Source organism: Pristiophorus japonicus, chromosome 3 (assembly GCF_044704955.1).
Source record: "Pristiophorus japonicus isolate sPriJap1 chromosome 3, sPriJap1.hap1, whole genome shotgun sequence".
NCBI classification, from domain to species: domain Eukaryota; kingdom Metazoa; phylum Chordata; class Chondrichthyes; family Pristiophoridae; genus Pristiophorus; species Pristiophorus japonicus.
In genome coordinates this window covers 324,223,119-324,239,862 of record NC_091979.1, presented here as the reverse complement: position 1 = coordinate 324,239,862, position 16,744 = coordinate 324,223,119, and positions in this window count along the sequence as shown.

Genomic DNA, 16,744 nt, shown 5'->3' with positions numbered 1-16,744 from the left:
AGTGTCTCAGTGTCCCAGTGTCCCAGTGTCCTAGTGTCTCTGTGTCTCAGTGTCTCAGTGTCCCAGTGCCCTAGTGTCCTAGTGTCCAAGTGTCTCTGTGTCTCAGTGTCTCAGTGTCCCAGTGTCCTAGTGTCTCTGTGTCTCAGTGTCCCAGTGACCCAGTGTCCCAGTGTCCTAGTGTCTCTGTGTTTCAGTGTCTCAGTGTCCCAGTGTCCCAGTGTACTAGTGTCCTAGGGTCTCTGTGTCTCAGTGTCCCAGTGTCCCAGTGTCCTAGTGTCTCTGTGTCTCAGTGTCTCAGTGTCCCAGTGTCCCAGTGTCCCAGTGTCCTAGTGTCTCTGTGTCTCAGTGTCCCAGTGTCCCAGTGTCCTAGTGTCCTAGTGTCTCTGTGTCTCAGTGACCCAGTGTCCCAGTGTCCTAGTGTCTCTGTGTCTCAGTGTCTCAGTGTCCCAGTGCCCCAGTGTCCTAGTGTCCTAGTGTATCTGTGTCTCAGTGTCCCAGTGTCCCAGTGTCCTAGTGTCTCTGTGTCTCAGTGTCTCAGTGTCTCAGTGTCCCAGTGTCCTCGTGTCTCAGTGTCTCAGTGTCCCAGTGTCCCAGTGTCCTAGTGTCTCTGTGTCTCAGTGTCTCAGTGTCCCAGTGTCCTAGTGTCTCTGTGTCTCAGTGTACCAGTGTCCCAGTGTCCCAGTGTCTCTGTGTCTCAGTGTCTCAGTGTCCCAGTGACCCAGTGTACTAGTGTCCTAGTGTCTCTGTGTCTCAGTGTCCCAGTGTCCCAGTGTCCTAGTGTCTCTGTGTCTCAGTGTCTCAGTGTCTCAGTGTCCCAGTGTCCTAGTGTCTCTGTGTCTCAGAGTCCCAGTGTCCCAGTGTCCCAGTGTCCTAGTGTATCTGTGCCGTACTGTCCCAGTGTCCCAGTGTCCTAGTGTCCTAGTGTCTCTGTGTCTCAGTGTCCCAGTGTCCCAGTGTCCTAGTGTCTCTGTGTATCAGTGTCCCAGTGTCCCAGTGTCCTAGTGTCTCTGTGTCTCAGTGTCTCAGTGTCCCAGTGTCCCAGTGTCCCATTGTCCTAGTGTCCTAGTGTCTCTGTGTCTCAGTGTCCCAGTGTCCCAGTGTCCTAGTGTCTCTGTGTCTCAGTGTCTCTGTGTCTCAGTGTCCCAGTGTCCCAGTGTCCCAGTGTCTCTGTGTCTCAGTGTCCCAATGTCCCAGTGTCCTAGTGTCCTAGTGTCTCAGTGTCTCAGTGTCCCAGTGCCCCAGTGTCCTAGTGTCCTAGTGTCTCTGTGTCTCAGTGTCCCAGTGTCCCAGTGTCCTACTGTCTCTGTGTCTCAGTGTCTCAGTGTCTCAGTGTCCCAGTGTCCTAGTGTCTCAGTATCTCAGTGTCCCAGTGTCCCAGTGTTCTAGTGTCTCTGTGTCTCAGTGTCTCAGTGTCCCAGTGTCCCAGTGTCCTAGTGTCTCTGTGTCTCAGTGTCCCAGTGTCCCAGTGTCCCAGTGTCCCTGTGTCTCAGTGTCTCAGTGTCCCAGTGACCCAGTGTACTAGTGTCCTAGTGTCTCTGTGTCCCAGTGTCCCAGTGTCCCAGTGTCCTAGTGTCTCAGTGTCTCAGTGTCCCAGTGTCCCAGTGTCCTAGTGTCTCTGTGTCTCAGTGTCCCAGTGTCCCTGTGTCCCAGTGTCCTAGAGTCTCTGTGTCTCAGTGTCTCAGTGTCCCAGTGTCCCAGTGTCCCAGTGTCCTAGTGTCTCTGTGTCTCAGTGTCTCAGTGTCCCAGTGACCCAGTGTCCTAGTGTTCTAGTGTCTCTGTGTCTCAGTGTCTCAGTGCCCCAGTGTCCCAGTGTCCTAGTGCCTCTGTGTCTCAGTGTCCCAGTGTCCCAGTGTCCCAGTGTCTCTGTGTCGCAGTGTCTCAGTGTCCCAGTGTCCCAGTGTCCTAGTGTCTCTGTGCCTCAGTGTCCCAATGTCCCAGTGTCCCAGTGTCCTAGTGTCTCTGTGTCTCAGTGTCTCAGTGTCCCAGTGTCCCAGTGTCCTAGTTTCCTAGTGTCTCTGTGTCTCAGTGTCCCAGTGTCCCAGTGTCCGAGTGTCTCTGTGTCTCAGTGTCTCTGTGTCTCAGTGTCTCTGTGTCCCAGTGTCCCAGTGTCCTAGTGTCTCTGTGTCTCAGTGTCCCAGTGTCCCAGTGTCCTAGTTTCCTAATGTCTCTGTGTCTCAGTATCCCAGTGTCCCAGTGTCCTAGTGTCCTAGTGTCTCAGTGTCTCAGTGTCCCAGTGTCCCAGTGTCCCAGTGTCCTAGTGTCTCTGTGTCTCAGTGTCTCAGTGTCCCAGTGTCCCAGTGTCCTAGTGTCTCTGTGTCTGAGTGTCCCAGTGTCCAAGTGTCCCAGTGTCCTAATGTCTCTGTGTCTCAGTGTCCCAGTGTCCCAGTGTCCTAGTGTCTCTGTGTCTCAGTGTCTCAGTGACCCAGTGTCCCAGTGTCCTAGTGTCTCTGTGTCTCAGTGTCTCAGTGTCCCAGTGCCCCAGTGTCCTAGTGTCCTAGTGTCTCTGTGTCTCAGTGTCTCCGTGTCCCAGTGTCCTAGTGTCTCTGTGTCTCAGTGTCCCAGTGACCCAGTGTCCCAGTGTCCTAGTGTCTCTGTGTTTCAGTGTCTCAGTGTCCCAGTGTCCCAGTGTACTAGTGTCCTAGGGTCTCTGTGTCTCAGTGTCCCAGTGTCCCAGTGTCCTAGTGTCTCTGTGTCTCAGTGTCTCAGTGTCCCAGTGTCCCAGTGTCCCAGTGTCCTAGTGTCTCTGTGTCTCAGTGTCCCAGTGTCCCAGTGTCCTAGTGTCCTAGTGTCTCTGTGTCTCAGTGACCCAGTGTCCCAGTGTCCTAGTGTCTCTGTGTCTCAGTGTCTCAGTGTCCCAGTGCCCCAGTGTCCTAGTGTCCTAGTGTATCTGTGTCTCAGTGTCTCAGTGTCCCAGTGTCCTCGTGTCTCAGTGTCTCAGTGTCCCAGTGTCCCAGTGTCCTAGTGTCTCTGTGTCTCAGTGTCTCAGTGTCCCAGTGTCCTAGTGTCTCTGTGTCTCAGTGTACCAGTGTCCCAGTGTCCCAGTGTCTCTGTGTCTCAGTGTCTCAGTGTCCCAGTGACCCAGTGTACTAGTGTCCTAGTGTCTCTGTGTCTCAGTGTCCCAGTGTCCCAGTGTCCTAGTGTCTCTGTGTCTCAGTGTCTCAGTGTCCCAGTGTCCCAGTGTCCTAGTGTCGCTGTGTCTCAGTGTCCCAGTGTCCCAGTGTCCCAGTGTCCTAGTGTCTCTGTGTCTCAGAGTCCCAGTGTCCCAGTGTCCCAGTGTCCTAGTGTATCTGTGCCGTACTGTCCCAGTGTCCCAGTGTCCTAGTGTCCTAGTGTCTCTGTGTCTCAGTGTCCCAGTGTCCCAGTGGCCTAGTGTCTCTGTGTCTCAGTGTCTCAGTGTCCCAGTGCCCCAGTGTCCTAGTGTCCTAGTGTCTCTGTGTCTCAGTGTCCCAGTGTCCCAGTGTCCTAGTGTCTCTGTGTCTCAGTGTCTCAGTGTCTCAGTGTACAGTGTCCTAGTGTCTCAGTGTCTCAGTGTCCCAGTGTCCCAGTGTCCTAGTGTCTCTGTGTCTCAGTGTCTCAGTGTCCCAGTGTCCCAGTGTCCTAGTGTCTCTGTTACTCAGTGTCTCAGTGTCCCAGTGTCCTAGTGTCTCTGTGTCTCAGTGTCCCAGTGTCCCAGTGTCCCAGTGTCCTAGTGTCTCTGTGTCTCAGTGTCCCAGTGTCCCAGTGTCCTAGTGTCTCTGTGTCTCAGTGTCTCAGTGTCTCAGTGTCTCAGTGTACAGTGTCCTAGTGTCTCAGTGTCTCAGTGTCCCAGTGTCCCAGTGTCCTAGTGTCTCTGTGTCTCAGTGTCTCAGTGTCCCAGTGTCCTAGTGTCTCTGTTACTCAGTGTCTCAGTGTCCCAGTGCCCCAGTGTCCTAGTGTCCTAGTGTCTCTGTGTCTCAGTGTCCCAGTGTCCCAGTGTCCTAGTGTCTCTGTGTCTCAGTGTCTCAGTGTCCCAGTGCCCCAGTGTCCTAGTGTCTCAGTGTCTCAGTGTCCCAGTGTCCTAGTGTCTCTGTGTCTCAGTGTCTCAGTGTCCCAGTGTCCCAGTGTCCTAGTGTCTCTGTGTCTCAGTGTCGCAGTGTCCCAGTGTCCCGGTGTCCTAGTGTCTCTGTGTCTCAGTGTCCCAGTGTCCCAGTGTCCCAGTGTCCTAGTGTCTCTGTGTCTCATTGTCTCAGTGTCCCAGTGTCCCAGTGTCCTAGTGTCCTAGTGTCTCTGTGTCTCAGTGTCACAGTGTCCCAGTGTCCTAGTGTCTCATTGTCTCCGTGTCCCAGTGCCCCAGTGTCCTAGTGTCTCTGTGTCTCAGTGTCCCAGTGATCCAGTGTACTAGTGTCCTAGTGTCTATGTGTCTCTGTGTCTCAGTGTCCCAGTGTCCCAGTGCCCTAGTGTCTCTGTGTCTCAGTGTCACAGTGTCCCAGTGTCCTAGTGTCTCTGTGTATCAGTGTCCCAGTGTCCCAGTGTCCCAGTGTCCTAGTGTCTCTGTGTCTCAGTGTCTCAGTGTCCCAGTGTCCCAGTGTCCCAGTGTCCTAGTGTCCTAGTGTCCTAGTGTCTCTGTGTCTCAGTGTCCCAGTGTCCCAGTGTCCTAGTGTCTCTGTGTCTCAGTGTCTCTGTGTCTCAGTGTCCCAGTGTCCCAGTGTCCCAGTGTCTCTGTGTCTCAGTGTCCCAATGTCCCAGTGTCCTAGTGTCCTAGTGTCTCAGTGTCTCAGTGTCCCAGTGCCCCAGTGTCCTAGTGTCCTAGTGTCTCTGTGTCTCAGTGTCCCAGTGTCCCAGTGTCCTACTGTCTCTGTGTCTCAGTGTCTCAGTGTCTCAGTGTCCCAGTGTCCTAGTGTCTCAGTATCTCAGTGTCCCAGTGTCCCAGTGTTCTAGTGTCTCTGTGTCTCAGTGTCTCAGTGTCCCAGTGTCCCAGTGTCCTAGTGTCTCTGTGTCTCAGTGTCCCAGTGTCCCAGTGTCCCAGTGTCCCTGTGTCTCAGTGTCTCAGTGTCCCAGTGACCCAGTGTACTAGTGTCCTAGTGTCTCTGTGTCTCAGTGTCCCAGTGTCCCAGTGTCCTAGTGTCTCTGTGTCTCAGTGTCTCAGTGTCCCAGTGTCCCAGTGTCCTAGTGTCTCTGTATCTCAGTGTCCCAGTGTCCCTGTGTCCCAGTGTCCTAGAGTCTCTGTGTCTCAGTGTCTCAGTGTCCCAGTGTCCCAGTGTCCCAGTGTCCTAGTGTCTCTGTGTCTCAGTGTCTCAGTGTCCCAGTGTCCCAGTGTCCTAGTGTTCTAGTGTCTCTGTGTCTCAGTGTCCCAGTGTCCCAGTGTCCTAGTGTCTCTGTGTCTCAGTGTCTCAGTGCCCCAGTGTCCCAGTGTCCTAGTGCCTCTGTGTCTCAGTGTCCCAGTGTCCCAGTGTCCCAGTGTCTCTGTGTCGCAGTGTCTCAGTGTCCCAGTGTCCCAGTGTCCTAGTGTCTCTGTGCCTCAGTGTCCCAGTGTCCCAGTGTCCCAGTGTCCTAGTGTCTCTGTGTCTCAGTGTCTCAGTGTCCCAGTGTCCCAGTGTCCTAGTTTCCTAGTGTCTCTGTGTCTCAGTGTCCCAGTGTCCCAGTGTCCGAGTGTCTCTGTGTCTCAGTGTCTCTGTGTCTCAGTGTCTCTGTGTCCCAGTGTCCCAGTGTCCTAGTGTCTCTGTGTCTCAGTGTCCCAGTGTCCCAGTGTCCTAGTTTCCTAATGTCTCTGTGTCTCAGTGTCCCAGTGTCCCAGTGTCCTAGTGTCCTAGTGTCTCAGTGTCTCAGTGTCCCAGTGTCCCAGTGTCCCAGTGTCCTAGTGTCTCTGTGTCTCAGTGTCTCAGTGTCCCAGTGTCCCAGTGTCCTAGTGTCTCTGTGTCTCAGTGTCCCAGTGTCCAAGTGTCCCAGTGTCCTAATGTCTCTGTGTCTCAGTGTCCCAGTGTCCCAGTGCCCTAGTGTCTCTGTGTCTCAGTGTCTCAGTGTCCCAGTGTCCCAGTGTCCTAGTGTCTCTATGTCTCAGTGTCTCAGTGTCCCAGTGCCCCAGTGTCCTAGTGTCCTAGTGCCTCTGTGTCTCAGTGTCTCAGTGTCCCAGTGTCCTAGTGTCTCTGTGTCTCAGTGTCCCAGTGACCCAGTGTCCCAGTGTCCTAGTGTCTCTGTGTTTCAGTGTCTCAGTGTCTGAGTGTCCCAGTGTACTAGTGTCCTAGGGTCTCTGTGTCTCAGTGTCCCAGTGTCCCAGTGTCCTAGTGTCTCTGTGTCTCAGTGTCTCTGTGTCTCAGTGTCCCAGTGTCCCAGTGTCCCAGTGTCCTAGTGTCTCTGTGTCTCAGTGCCCCAGTGTCCCAGTGTCCTAGTTTCCTAATGTCTCTGTGTCTCAGTGTCCCAGTGTCCCAGTGTCCTAGTGTCCTAGTGTCTCAGTGTCTCAGTGTCCCAGTGTCCCAGTGTCCCAGTGTCCTAGTGTCTCTGTGTCTCAGTGTCTCAGTGTCCCAGTGTCCCAGTGTCCTAGTGTCTCTGTGTCTCAGTGTCCCAGTGTCCAAGTGTCCCAGTGTCCTAATGTCTCTGTGTCTCAGTGTCCCAGTGTCCCAGTGTCCTAGTGTCTCTGTGTCTCAGTGTCTCAGTGTCCCAGTGTCCCAGTGTCCTAGTGTCTCTATGTCTCAGTGTCTCAGTGTCCCAGTGCCCCAGTGTCCTAGTGTCCTAGTGTCTCTGTGTCTCAGTGTCTCAGTGTCCCAGTGTCCTAGTGTCTCTGTGTCTCAGTGTCCCAGTGACCCAGTGTCCCAATGTCCTAGTGTCTCTGTGTTTCAGTGTCTCAGTGTCCGAGTGTCCCAGTGTACTAGTGTCCTAGGGTCTCTGTGTCTCAGTGTCCCAGTGTCCCAGTGTCCTAGTGTCTCTGTGTCTCAGTGTCTCTGTGTCTCAGTGTCCCAGTGTCCCAGTGTCCCAGTGTCCTAGTGTCTCTGTGTCTCAGTGTCCCAGTGTCCCAGTGTCCTAGTGTCCTAGTGTCTCTGTGTCTCAGTGACCCAGTGTCCCAGTGTCCTAGTGTCTCTGTGTCTCAGTGTCTCAGTGTCCCAGTGCCCCAGTGTCCTAGTGTCCTAGTGTATCTGTGTCTCAGTGTCCCAGTGTCCCAGTGTCCTAGTGTCTCTGTGTCTCAGTGTCTCAGTGTCTCAGTGTCCCAGTGTCCTCGTGTCTCAGTGTCTCAGTGTCCCAGTGTCCCAGTGTCCTAGTGTCTCTGTGTCTCAGTGTCTCAGTGTCCCAGTGTCCTAGTGTCTCTGTGTCTCAGTGTACCAGTGTCCCAGTGTCCCAGTGTCTCTGTGTCTCAGTGTCTCAGTGTCCCAGTGACCCAGTGTACTAGTGTCCTAGTGTCTCTGTGTCTCAGTGTCCCAGTGTCCCAGTGTCCTAGTGTCTCTGTGCCTCAGTGTCTCAGTGTCCCAGTGTCCCAGTGTCCTAGTGTCTCTGTGTCTCAGTGTCCCAGTGTCCCAGTGTCCTAGTGTCTCTGTGTCTCAGTGTCTCAGTGTCCCAGTGTCCCAGTGTCCTAGTGTCTCTGTGTCTCAGTGTCTCAGTGTCCCAGTGTCCCAGTGTCCTAGTGTCTCTGTGTCTCAGAGTCCCAGTGTCCCAGTGTCCCAGTGTCCTAGTGTATCTGTGCCGTAGTGTCCCAGTGTCACAGTGTCCTAGTGTCCTAGTGTCTCTGTGTCTCAGTGTCCCAGTGTCCCAGTGGCCTAGTGTCTCTGTGTCTCAGTGTCTCAGTGTCCCAGTGCCCCAGTGTCCTAGTGTCCTAGTGTCTCTGTGTCTCAGTGTCCCAGTGTCCCAGTGTCCTAGTGTCTCTGTGTCTCAGTGTCTCAGTGTCTCAGTGTACAGTGTCCTAGTGTCTCAGTGTCTCAGTGTCCCAGTGTCCCAGTGTCCTAGTGTCTCTGTGTCTCAGTGTCTCAGTGGCCCAGTGTCCCAGTGTCCTAGTGTCTCTGTTACTCAGTGTCTCAGTGTCCCAGTGTCCCAGTGTCCTAGTGTCTCTGTGTCTCAGTGTCCCAGTGTCCCAGTGTCCCAGTGTCCTAGTGTCTCTGTGTCTCAGTGTCCCAGTGTCCCAGTGTCCTAGTGTCTCTGTGTCTCAGTGTCTCAGTGTCTCAGTGTACAGTGTCCTAGTGTCTCAGTGTCTCAGTGTCTCAGTGTCCCAGTGTCCCAGTGTCCTAGTGTCTCTGTGTCTCAGTGTCTCAGTGTCCCAGTGTCCCAGTGTCCTAGTGTCACTGTTACTCAGTGTCTCAGTGTCCCAGTGTCCCAGTGTCCTAGTGTCTCTGTGTCTCAGTGTCCCAGTGTCCCAGTGTCCCAGTGTCCTAGTGTCCTAGTGTCTCTGTGTCTCAGTGTCCCAGTGACCCAGTGTCCTAGTGTCTCTGTGTCTCAGTGTCTCAGTGTCCCAGTGTCCCAGTGTCCTAGTGTCTCTGTGTCTCAGTGTCCCAGTGTCCCAGTGTCCCAGTGTCCTAGTGTCCTAGTGTCTCTGTGTCTCAGTGTCCCAGTGACCCAGTGTCCTAGTGTCTCTGTGTCTCAGTGTCTCTGTGTCTCAGTGTCCCAGTGTCCCAGTGTCCCAGTGGCCTAGTGTATCTGTGTCTCAGTGTCCCAGTGTCCTAGTGTCCTAGTGTCTCTGTGTTTCAGTGTCCCAGTGTCCTAGTGTCCTAGTATCCTAGTGTCTCAGTGTCTCAGTGTCCCAGTGTCCCAGTGTCCTAGTGTCTCTGTGTCTCAGTGTCTCAGTGTCCCAGTGTCCCAGTGTCCTAGTGTCTCTGTGTCTCAGTGTCCCAGTGTCCAAGTGTCCCAGTGTCCTAGTGTCTCTGTGTCTCAGTGTCTCAGTGTCCCAGTGTCCTCGTGTCTCAGTGTCTCAGTGTCCCAGTGTCCCAGTGTCCTAGTGTCTCTGTGTCTCAGTGTCTCAGTGTCCCAGTGTCCTAGTGTCTCTGTGTCTCAGTGTACCAGTGTCCCAGTGTCCCAGTGTCTCTGTGTCTCAGTGTCTCAGTGTCCCAGTGACCCAGTGTACTAGTGTCCTAGTGTCTCTGTGTCTCAGTGTCCCAGTGTCCCAGTGTCCTAGTGTCTCTGTGTCTCAGTGTCTCAGTGTCCCAGTGTCCCAGTGTCCTAGTGTCGCTGTGTCTCAGTGTCCCAGTGTCCCAGTGTCCCAGTGTCCTAGTGTCTCTGTGTCTCAGAGTCCCAGTGTCCCAGTGTCCCAGTGTCCTAGTGTATCTGTGCCGTACTGTCCCAGTGTCCCAGTGTCCTAGTGTCCTAGTGTCTCTGTGTCTCAGTGTCCCAGTGTCCCAGTGGCCTAGTGTCTCTGTGTCTCAGTGTCTCAGTGTCCCAGTGCCCCAGTGTCCCAGTGTCCTAGTGTCTCTGTGTCTCAGTGTCTCAGTGTCCCAGTGTCCCAGTGTCCTAGTTTCCTAGTGTCTCTGTGTCTCAGTGTCCCAGTGTCCCAGTGTCCGAGTGTCTCTGTGTCTCAGTGTCTCTGTGTCTCAGTGTCTCTGTGTCCCAGTGTCCCAGTGTCCTAGTGTCTCTGTGTCTCAGTGTCCCAGTGTCCCAGTGTCCTAGTTTCCTAATGTCTCTGTGTCTCAGTGTCCCAGTGTCCCAGTGTCCTAGTGTCCTAGTGTCTCAGTGTCTCAGTGTCCCAGTGTCCCAGTGTCCCAGTGTCCTAGTGTCTCTGTGTCTCAGTGTCTCAGTGTCCCAGTGTCCCAGTGTCCTAGTGTCTCTGTGTCTCAGTGTCCCAGTGTCCAAGTGTCCCAGTGTCCTAATGTCTCTGTGTCTCAGTGTCCCAGTGTCCCAGTGTCCTAGTGTCTCTGTGTCTCAGTGTCTCAGTGTCCCAGTGTCCCAGTGTCCTAGTGTCTCTATGTCTCAGTGTCTCAGTGTCCCAGTGCCCCAGTGTCCTAGTGTCCTAGTGCCTCTGTGTCTCAGTGTCTCAGTGTCCCAGTGTCCTAGTGTCTCTGTGTCTCAGTGTCCCAGTGACCCAGTGTCCCAGTGTCCTAGTGTCTCTGTGTTTCAGTGTCTCAGTGTCTGAGTGTCCCAGTGTACTAGTGTCCTAGGGTCTCTGTGTCTCAGTGTCCCAGTGTCCCAGTGTCCTAGTGTCTCTGTGTCTCAGTGTCTCTGTGTCTCAGTGTCCCAGTGTCCCAGTGTCCCAGTGTCCTAGTGTCTCTGTGTCTCAGTGCCCCAGTGTCCCAGTGTCCTAGTTTCCTAATGTCTCTGTGTCTCAGTGTCCCAGTGTCCCAGTGTCCTAGTGTCCTAGTGTCTCAGTGTCTCAGTGTCCCAGTGTCCCAGTGTCCCAGTGTCCTAGTGTCTCTGTGTCTCAGTGTCTCAGTGTCCCAGTGTCCCAGTGTCCTAGTGTCTCTGTGTCTCAGTGTCCCAGTGTCCAAGTGTCCCAGTGTCCTAATGTCTCTGTGTCTCAGTGTCCCAGTGTCCCAGTGTCCTAGTGTCTCTGTGTCTCAGTGTCTCAGTGTCCCAGTGTCCCAGTGTCCTAGTGTCTCTATGTCTCAGTGTCTCAGTGTCCCAGTGCCCCAGTGTCCTAGTGTCCTAGTGTCTCTGTGTCTCAGTGTCTCAGTGTCCCAGTGTCCTAGTGTCTCTGTGTCTCAGTGTCCCAGTGACCCAGTGTCCCAATGTCCTAGTGTCTCTGTGTTTCAGTGTCTCAGTGTCCGAGTGTCCCAGTGTACTAGTGTCCTAGGGTCTCTGTGTCTCAGTGTCCCAGTGTCCCAGTGTCCTAGTGTCTCTGTGTCTCAGTGTCTCTGTGTCTCAGTGTCCCAGTGTCCCAGTGTCCCAGTGTCCTACTGTCTCTGTGTCTCAGTGTCCCAGTGTCCCAGTGTCCTAGTGTCCTAGTGTCTCTGTGTCTCAGTGACCCAGTGTCCCAGTGTCCTAGTGTCTCTGTGTCTCAGTGTCTCAGTGTCCCAGTGCCCCAGTGTCCTAGTGTCCTAGTGTATCTGTGTCTCAGTGTCCCAGTGTCCCAGTGTCCTAGTGTCTCTGTGTCTCAGTGTCTCAGTGTCTCAGTGTCCCAGTGTCCTCGTGTCTCAGTGTCTCAGTGTCCCAGTGTCCCAGTGTCCTAGTGTCTCTGTGTCTCAGTGTCTCAGTGTCCCAGTGTCCTAGTGTCTCTGTGTCTCAGAGTCCCAGTGTCCCAGTGTCCCAGTGTCCTAGTGTATCTGTGCCGTAGTGTCCCAGTGTCACAGTGTCCTAGTGTCCTAGTGTCTCTGTGTCTCAGTGTCCCAGTGTCCCAGTGGCCTAGTGTCTCTGTGTCTCAGTGTCTCAGTGTCCCAGTGCCCCAGTGTCCTAGTGTCCTAGTGTCTCTGTGTCTCAGTGTCCCAGTGTCCCAGTGTCCTAGTGTCTCTGTGTCTCAGTGTCTCAGTGTCTCAGTGTACAGTGTCCTAGTGTCTCAGTGTCTCAGTGTCCCAGTGTCCCAGTGTCCTAGTGTCTCTGTGTCTCAGTGTCTCAGTGGCCCAGTGTCCCAGTGTCCTAGTGTCTCTGTTACTCAGTGTCTCAGTGTCCCAGTGTCCCAGTGTCCTAGTGTCTCTGTGTCTCAGTGTCCCAGTGTCCCAGTGTCCCAGTGTCCTAGTGTCTCTGTGTCTCAGTGTCCCAGTGTCCCAGTGTCCTAGTGTCTCTGTGTCTCAGTGTCTCAGTGTCTCAGTGTACAGTGTCCTAGTGTCTCAGTGTCTCAGTGTCTCAGTGTCCCAGTGTCCCAGTGTCCTAGTGTCTCTGTGTCTCAGTGTCTCAGTGTCCCAGTGTCCCAGTGTCCTAGTGTCACTGTTACTCAGTGTCTCAGTGTCCCAGTGTCCCAGTGTCCTAGTGTCTCTGTGTCTCAGTGTCCCAGTGTCCCAGTGTCCCAGTGTCCTAGTGTCCTAGTGTCTCTGTGTCTCAGTGTCCCAGTGACCCAGTGTCCTAGTGTCTCTGTGTCTCAGTGTCTCAGTGTCCCAGTGTCCCAGTGTCCTAGTGTCTCTGTGTCTCAGTGTCCCAGTGTCCCAGTGTCCCAGTGTCCTAGTGTCCTAGTGTCTCTGTGTCTCAGTGTCCCAGTGACCCAGTGTCCTAGTGTCTCTGTGTCTCAGTGTCTCTGTGTCTCAGTGTCCCAGTGTCCCAGTGTCCCAGTGGCCTAGTGTATCTGTGTCTCAGTGTCCCAGTGTCCTAGTGTCCTAGTGTCTCTGTGTTTCAGTGTCCCAGTGTCCTAGTGTCCTAGTATCCTAGTGTCTCAGTGTCTCAGTGTCCCAGTGTCCCAGTGTCCTAGTGTCTCTGTGTCTCAGTGTCTCAGTGTCCCAGTGTCCCAGTGTCCTAGTGTCTCTGTGTCTCAGTGTCCCAGTGTCCAAGTGTCCCAGTGTCCTAGTGTCTCTGTGTCTCAGTGTCTCAGTGTCCCAGTGTCCCTGTGTCCTAGTGTCTCTGTGTCTCAGTGTCTCAGTGTCCCAGTGTCCCAGTGTCCTAGTGTCTCTGTGTCTCAGTGTCTCAGTGTCCCAGTGTCCCAGTGTCCTAGTGCCTCTGTGTCTCAGTGCCCCAGTGTCCCAGTGTCCCAGTGTACTAGTGTCTCAGTGCCCCAGTGTCCCAGTGTCCTACTGTCTCTGTGTCTCTGTGTCTCAGTGTCTCAGTGTCCCAGTGTCCTAGTGTCTCAGTGTCTCAGTGTCCCAGTGCCCCAGTGTCCTAGTGTCTCTGTGTCTCAGTGGCTCAGTGTCCCAGTGTCCCAGTGTCCTAGTGTCTCTGTGTTTCAGTGTCCCAGTGTCCCAGTGTCCCAGTGTCCTAGTGTCCTAGTGTCTCTGTGTCTCAGTGTCCCAGTGACCCAGTGTCCTAGTGTCTCTGTGTCTCAGTGTCTCAGTGTCCCAGTGTCCCAGTGTCCTAGTGTCTCTGTGTCTCAGTGTCCCAGTGTCCCAGTGTCCCAGTGTCCTAGTGTCCTAGTGTCTCTGTGTCTCACTGTCCCAGTGACCCAGTGTCCTAGTGTCTCTGTGTCTCAGTGTCTCTGTGTCTCAGTGTCCCAGTGTCCCAGTGTCCCAGTGGCCTAGTGTATCTGTGTCTCAGTGTCCCAGTGTCCTAGTGTCCTAGTGTCTCTGTGTTTCAGTGTCCCAGTGTCCTAGTGTCCTAGTATCCTAGTGTCTCAGTGTCTCAGTGTCCCAGTGTCCCAGTGTCCTAGTGTCTCTGTGTCTCAGTGTCTCAGTGTCCCAGTGTCCCAGTGTCCTAGTGTCTCTGTGTCTCAGTGTCCCAGTGTCCAAGTGTCCCAGTGTCCTAGTGTCTCTGTGTCTCAGTGTCTCAGTGTCCCAGTGTCCCTGTGTCCTAGTGTCTCTGTGTCTCAGTGTCTCAGTGTCCCAGTGTCCCAGTGTCCTAGTGTCTCTGTGTCTCAGTGTCTCAGTGTCCCAGTGTCCCAGTGTCCTAGTGCCTCTGTGTCTCAGTGCCCCAGTGTCCCAGTGTCCCAGTGTACTAGTGTCTCAGTGCCCCAGTGTCCCAGTGTCCTACTGTCTCTGTGTCTCTGTGTCTCAGTGTCTCAGTGTCCCAGTGTCCTAGTGTCTCAGTGTCTCAGTGTCCCAGTGCCCCAGTGTCCTAGTGTCTCTGTGTCTCAGTGGCTCAGTGTCCCAGTGTCCCAGTGTCCTAGTGTCTCTGTGTTTCAGTGTCCCAGTGTCCCAGTGACACAGTGTACTAGTGTCCTAGTGTCTCTGTGTCTCAGTGTCCCAGTGTCCCAGTGTCCTAGTGTCTCTGTGTCTCAGTGTCTCAGTGTCCCAGTGTCCCAGTGTCCCAGTGTCTCTGTGTCTCAGTGTCCCAGTGTCCCTGTGTCCCAGTGTCCTAGAGTCTCTGTGTCTCAGTGTCTCAGTGTCCCAGTGCCCCAGTGTCCTAGTGTCCTAGTGTCTCTGTGTCTCAGTGTCCCAGTGTCCCAGTGTCCTAGTGTCTCTGTGTCTCAGTGTCTCAGTGTCCCAGTGCCCCAGTGTCCTAGTGTCTCAGTGTCTCAGTGTCCCAGTGTCCCAGTGTCCTAGTGTCTCTGTGTCTCAGTGTCTCAGTGTCCCAGTGTCCCAGTGTCCTAGTGTCTCTGTGTCTCAGTGTCGCAGTGTCCCAGTGTCCCGGTGTCCTAGTGTCTCTGTGTCTCAGTGTCCCAGTGTCCCAGTGTCCCAGTGTCCTAGTGTCTCTGTGTCTCATTGTCTCAGTGTCCCAGTGTCCCAGTGTCCTAGTGTCCTAGTGTCACTGTGTCTCAGTGTCACAGTGTCCCAGTGTCCTAGTGTCTCTGTGTCTCAGTGTCCCAGTGCCCCAGTGTCCTAGTGTCTCTGTGTCTCAGTGTCCCAGTGACCCAGTGTACTAGTGTCCTAGTGTCTCTGTGTCTCTGTGTCTCAGTGTCCCAGTGTCCCAGTGCCCTAGTGTCTCTGTGTCTCAGTGTCACAGTGTCCCAGTGTCCTAGTGTCTCTGTGTATCAGTGTCCCAGTGTCCCAGTGTCCCAGTGTCCTAGTGTCTCTGTGTCTCAGTGTCTCAGTGTCCCAGTGTCCCAGTGTTCCAGTGTCCCAGTGTCCTAGTGTCCTAGTGTCTCTGTGTCTCAGTGTCCCAGTGTCCCAGTGTCCTAGTGTCTCTGTGTCTCAGTGTCTCTGTGTCTCAGTGTCCCAGTGTCCCAGTGTCCCAGTGTCCTAGTGTCTCTGTGTCTCAGTGTCCCAGTGTCCCAGTGTCCCAGTGTCTCTGTGTCTCAGTGTCTCAGTGTCCCAGTGACCCAGTGTACTAGTGCCCTAGTGTCTCTGTGTCTCAGTGTCCCAGTGTCCTAGTGTATCTGTGTCTCAGTGTCTCAGTGTCCCAGTGTCCCAGTGTCCTAGTGTCTCTGTGTCTCAGTGTCCCAGTGTCCCTGTGTCCCAGTGTCCTAGAGTCTCTGTGTCTCTGTGTCTCAGTGTCCCAGTGCCCCAGTGTCCTAGTGTCCTAGTGTCTCTGTGTCTCAGTGTCCCAGTGTCCCAGTGTCCTAGTGTCTCTGTGTCTCAGTGTCTCAGTGTCCCAGCGACCCAGTGTCCTAGTGTCTCAGTGTCTCAGTGTCCCAGTGTCCCAGTGTCCTAGTGTCTCTGTGTCTCAGTGTCGCAGTGTCCCAGTGTCCCAGTGTCCTAGTGTCTCTGTGTCTCAGTGTCGCAGTGCCCCAGTGTCCCGGTGTCCTAGTGTATCTGTGTCTCAGTGTCCCAGTGTCCCAGTGTCCCAGTGTCCTAGTGTCTCTGTGTCTCATTGTCTCAGTGTCCCAGTGTCCCAGTGTCCTAGTGTCCTAGTGTCTCTGTGTCTCAGTGTCACAGTGTCCCAGTGTCCTAGTGTCTCTGTGTCTCAGTGTCCCAGTGCCCCAGTGTCCTAGTGTCCTAGTGTCTCTGTGTCTCAGTGTCCCAGTGTCCCAGTGTCCTAGTGTCTCTGTGTCTCAGTGTCTCAGTGTCCCAGTGTCCCAGTGTCCTAGTGTCTCTGTGTCTCAGTGTCTCAGTGTCCCAGTGTCCTAGTGTCTCTGTGTCTCAGTGTCTCAGTGTCCCAGTGTCCCAGTGTCCTAGTGTCTCTGTGTCTCAGTGTCTCAGTGTCCCAGTGTCCCAGTGTCCTAGTGTCTCTGTGTCTCAGTGTCTCAGTGTCTCAGTGTCCCAGTGTCCTAGTGTCTCTGTGTCTCAGTGTGCCAGTGTCCCAGTGTCCCAGTATCCTAGTGTCTCTGTGTCTCAGTGTCTCAGTGTCCCAGTGTCCCAGTGCCCTAGTGGCTCTGTGTCTCAGTGCCCCAGTTCCCCAGTGTCCTAGTGTCCTAGTGTCTCTGTGTCTCAGTGTCCCAGTGTCCCAGTGTCCTACTGTCTCTGTGTCTCAGTGTATCAGTGTCTCAGTGTCCCAGTGTCCTAGTGTCTCAGTGTCTCAGTGTCCCAGTGTCCCAGTGTCCTAGTGTCTCTGTGTCTCAGTGGCTCAGTGTCCCAGTGTCCTAGTGTCTCTGTGTCTCAGTGTCCCAGTGTCCCAGTGACCCAGTGTACTAGTGTTCTAGTGTCTCTGTGTCTCAGTGTCCCAGTGTCCCAGTGTCCTTGTGTCTCTGTGTCTCAGTGCCTCAGTGTCCCAGTGTCCCAGTGTCGTAGTGTCTCTGTGTCTCAGTGTTACAGTGGCCCAGTGTCCCAGTGTCCTAGTGTCGCTGTGTCTCAGTGTCCCAGTGTCCCAGTGTCCCAGTGTCCTAGTGTCTCTGTGTCTCAGTGTCTCAGTGCCTCAGTGTCCCAGTGTCCTAGTGTCTCAGTGTCTCAGTGTCCCAGTGTCCTAGTGTCTCTGTGTCTCAGTGTCTCAGTGTCCCAGTGTCCCAGTGTCCTAGTGTCTCTGTGTCTCAGTGTCTCAGTGTCTCAGTGTCCCAGTGTCCCAGTGTCCTAGTGTCTCTGTGTCTCAGTGTCCCAGTGTCCTAGTGTCTCTGTGTCTCAGTTTCCCAGTGTCCCAGTGTCCTAGTGTCCTAGTGTCTCTGTGTCTCAGTGGCTCAGTGTCTCAGTGTCCCAGTGCCCTAGTGTCTCAGTGTCTCAGTGTCCCAGTGTCCTAGTGTCTCTGTGTCTCAGTGGCTCAGTGTCTCAGTGTCCCAGTGCCCTAGTGTCTCAGTGTCTCAGTGTCCCAGTGTCCCAGTGTCCCAGTGTCCTAGTGTCTCAGTGTCTCAGTGTCCCAGTGCCCCAGTGTCCTAGTGTCTCAGTGTCTCAGTGTCTCAATGTCCCAGTGTCCTAGTGTCTCTGTGTCTCAGTGTCTCAGTGTCTCAGTGTCCCCGTGTCCTAGTGTCTCAGTGTCTCAGTGTCCCAGTGTCCCAGTGTCTTAGTGTCTCTGTGTCTCAGTGTCTCAGTGTCACAGTGTCCCAGTGTCCCAGTGTCCTAGTGTC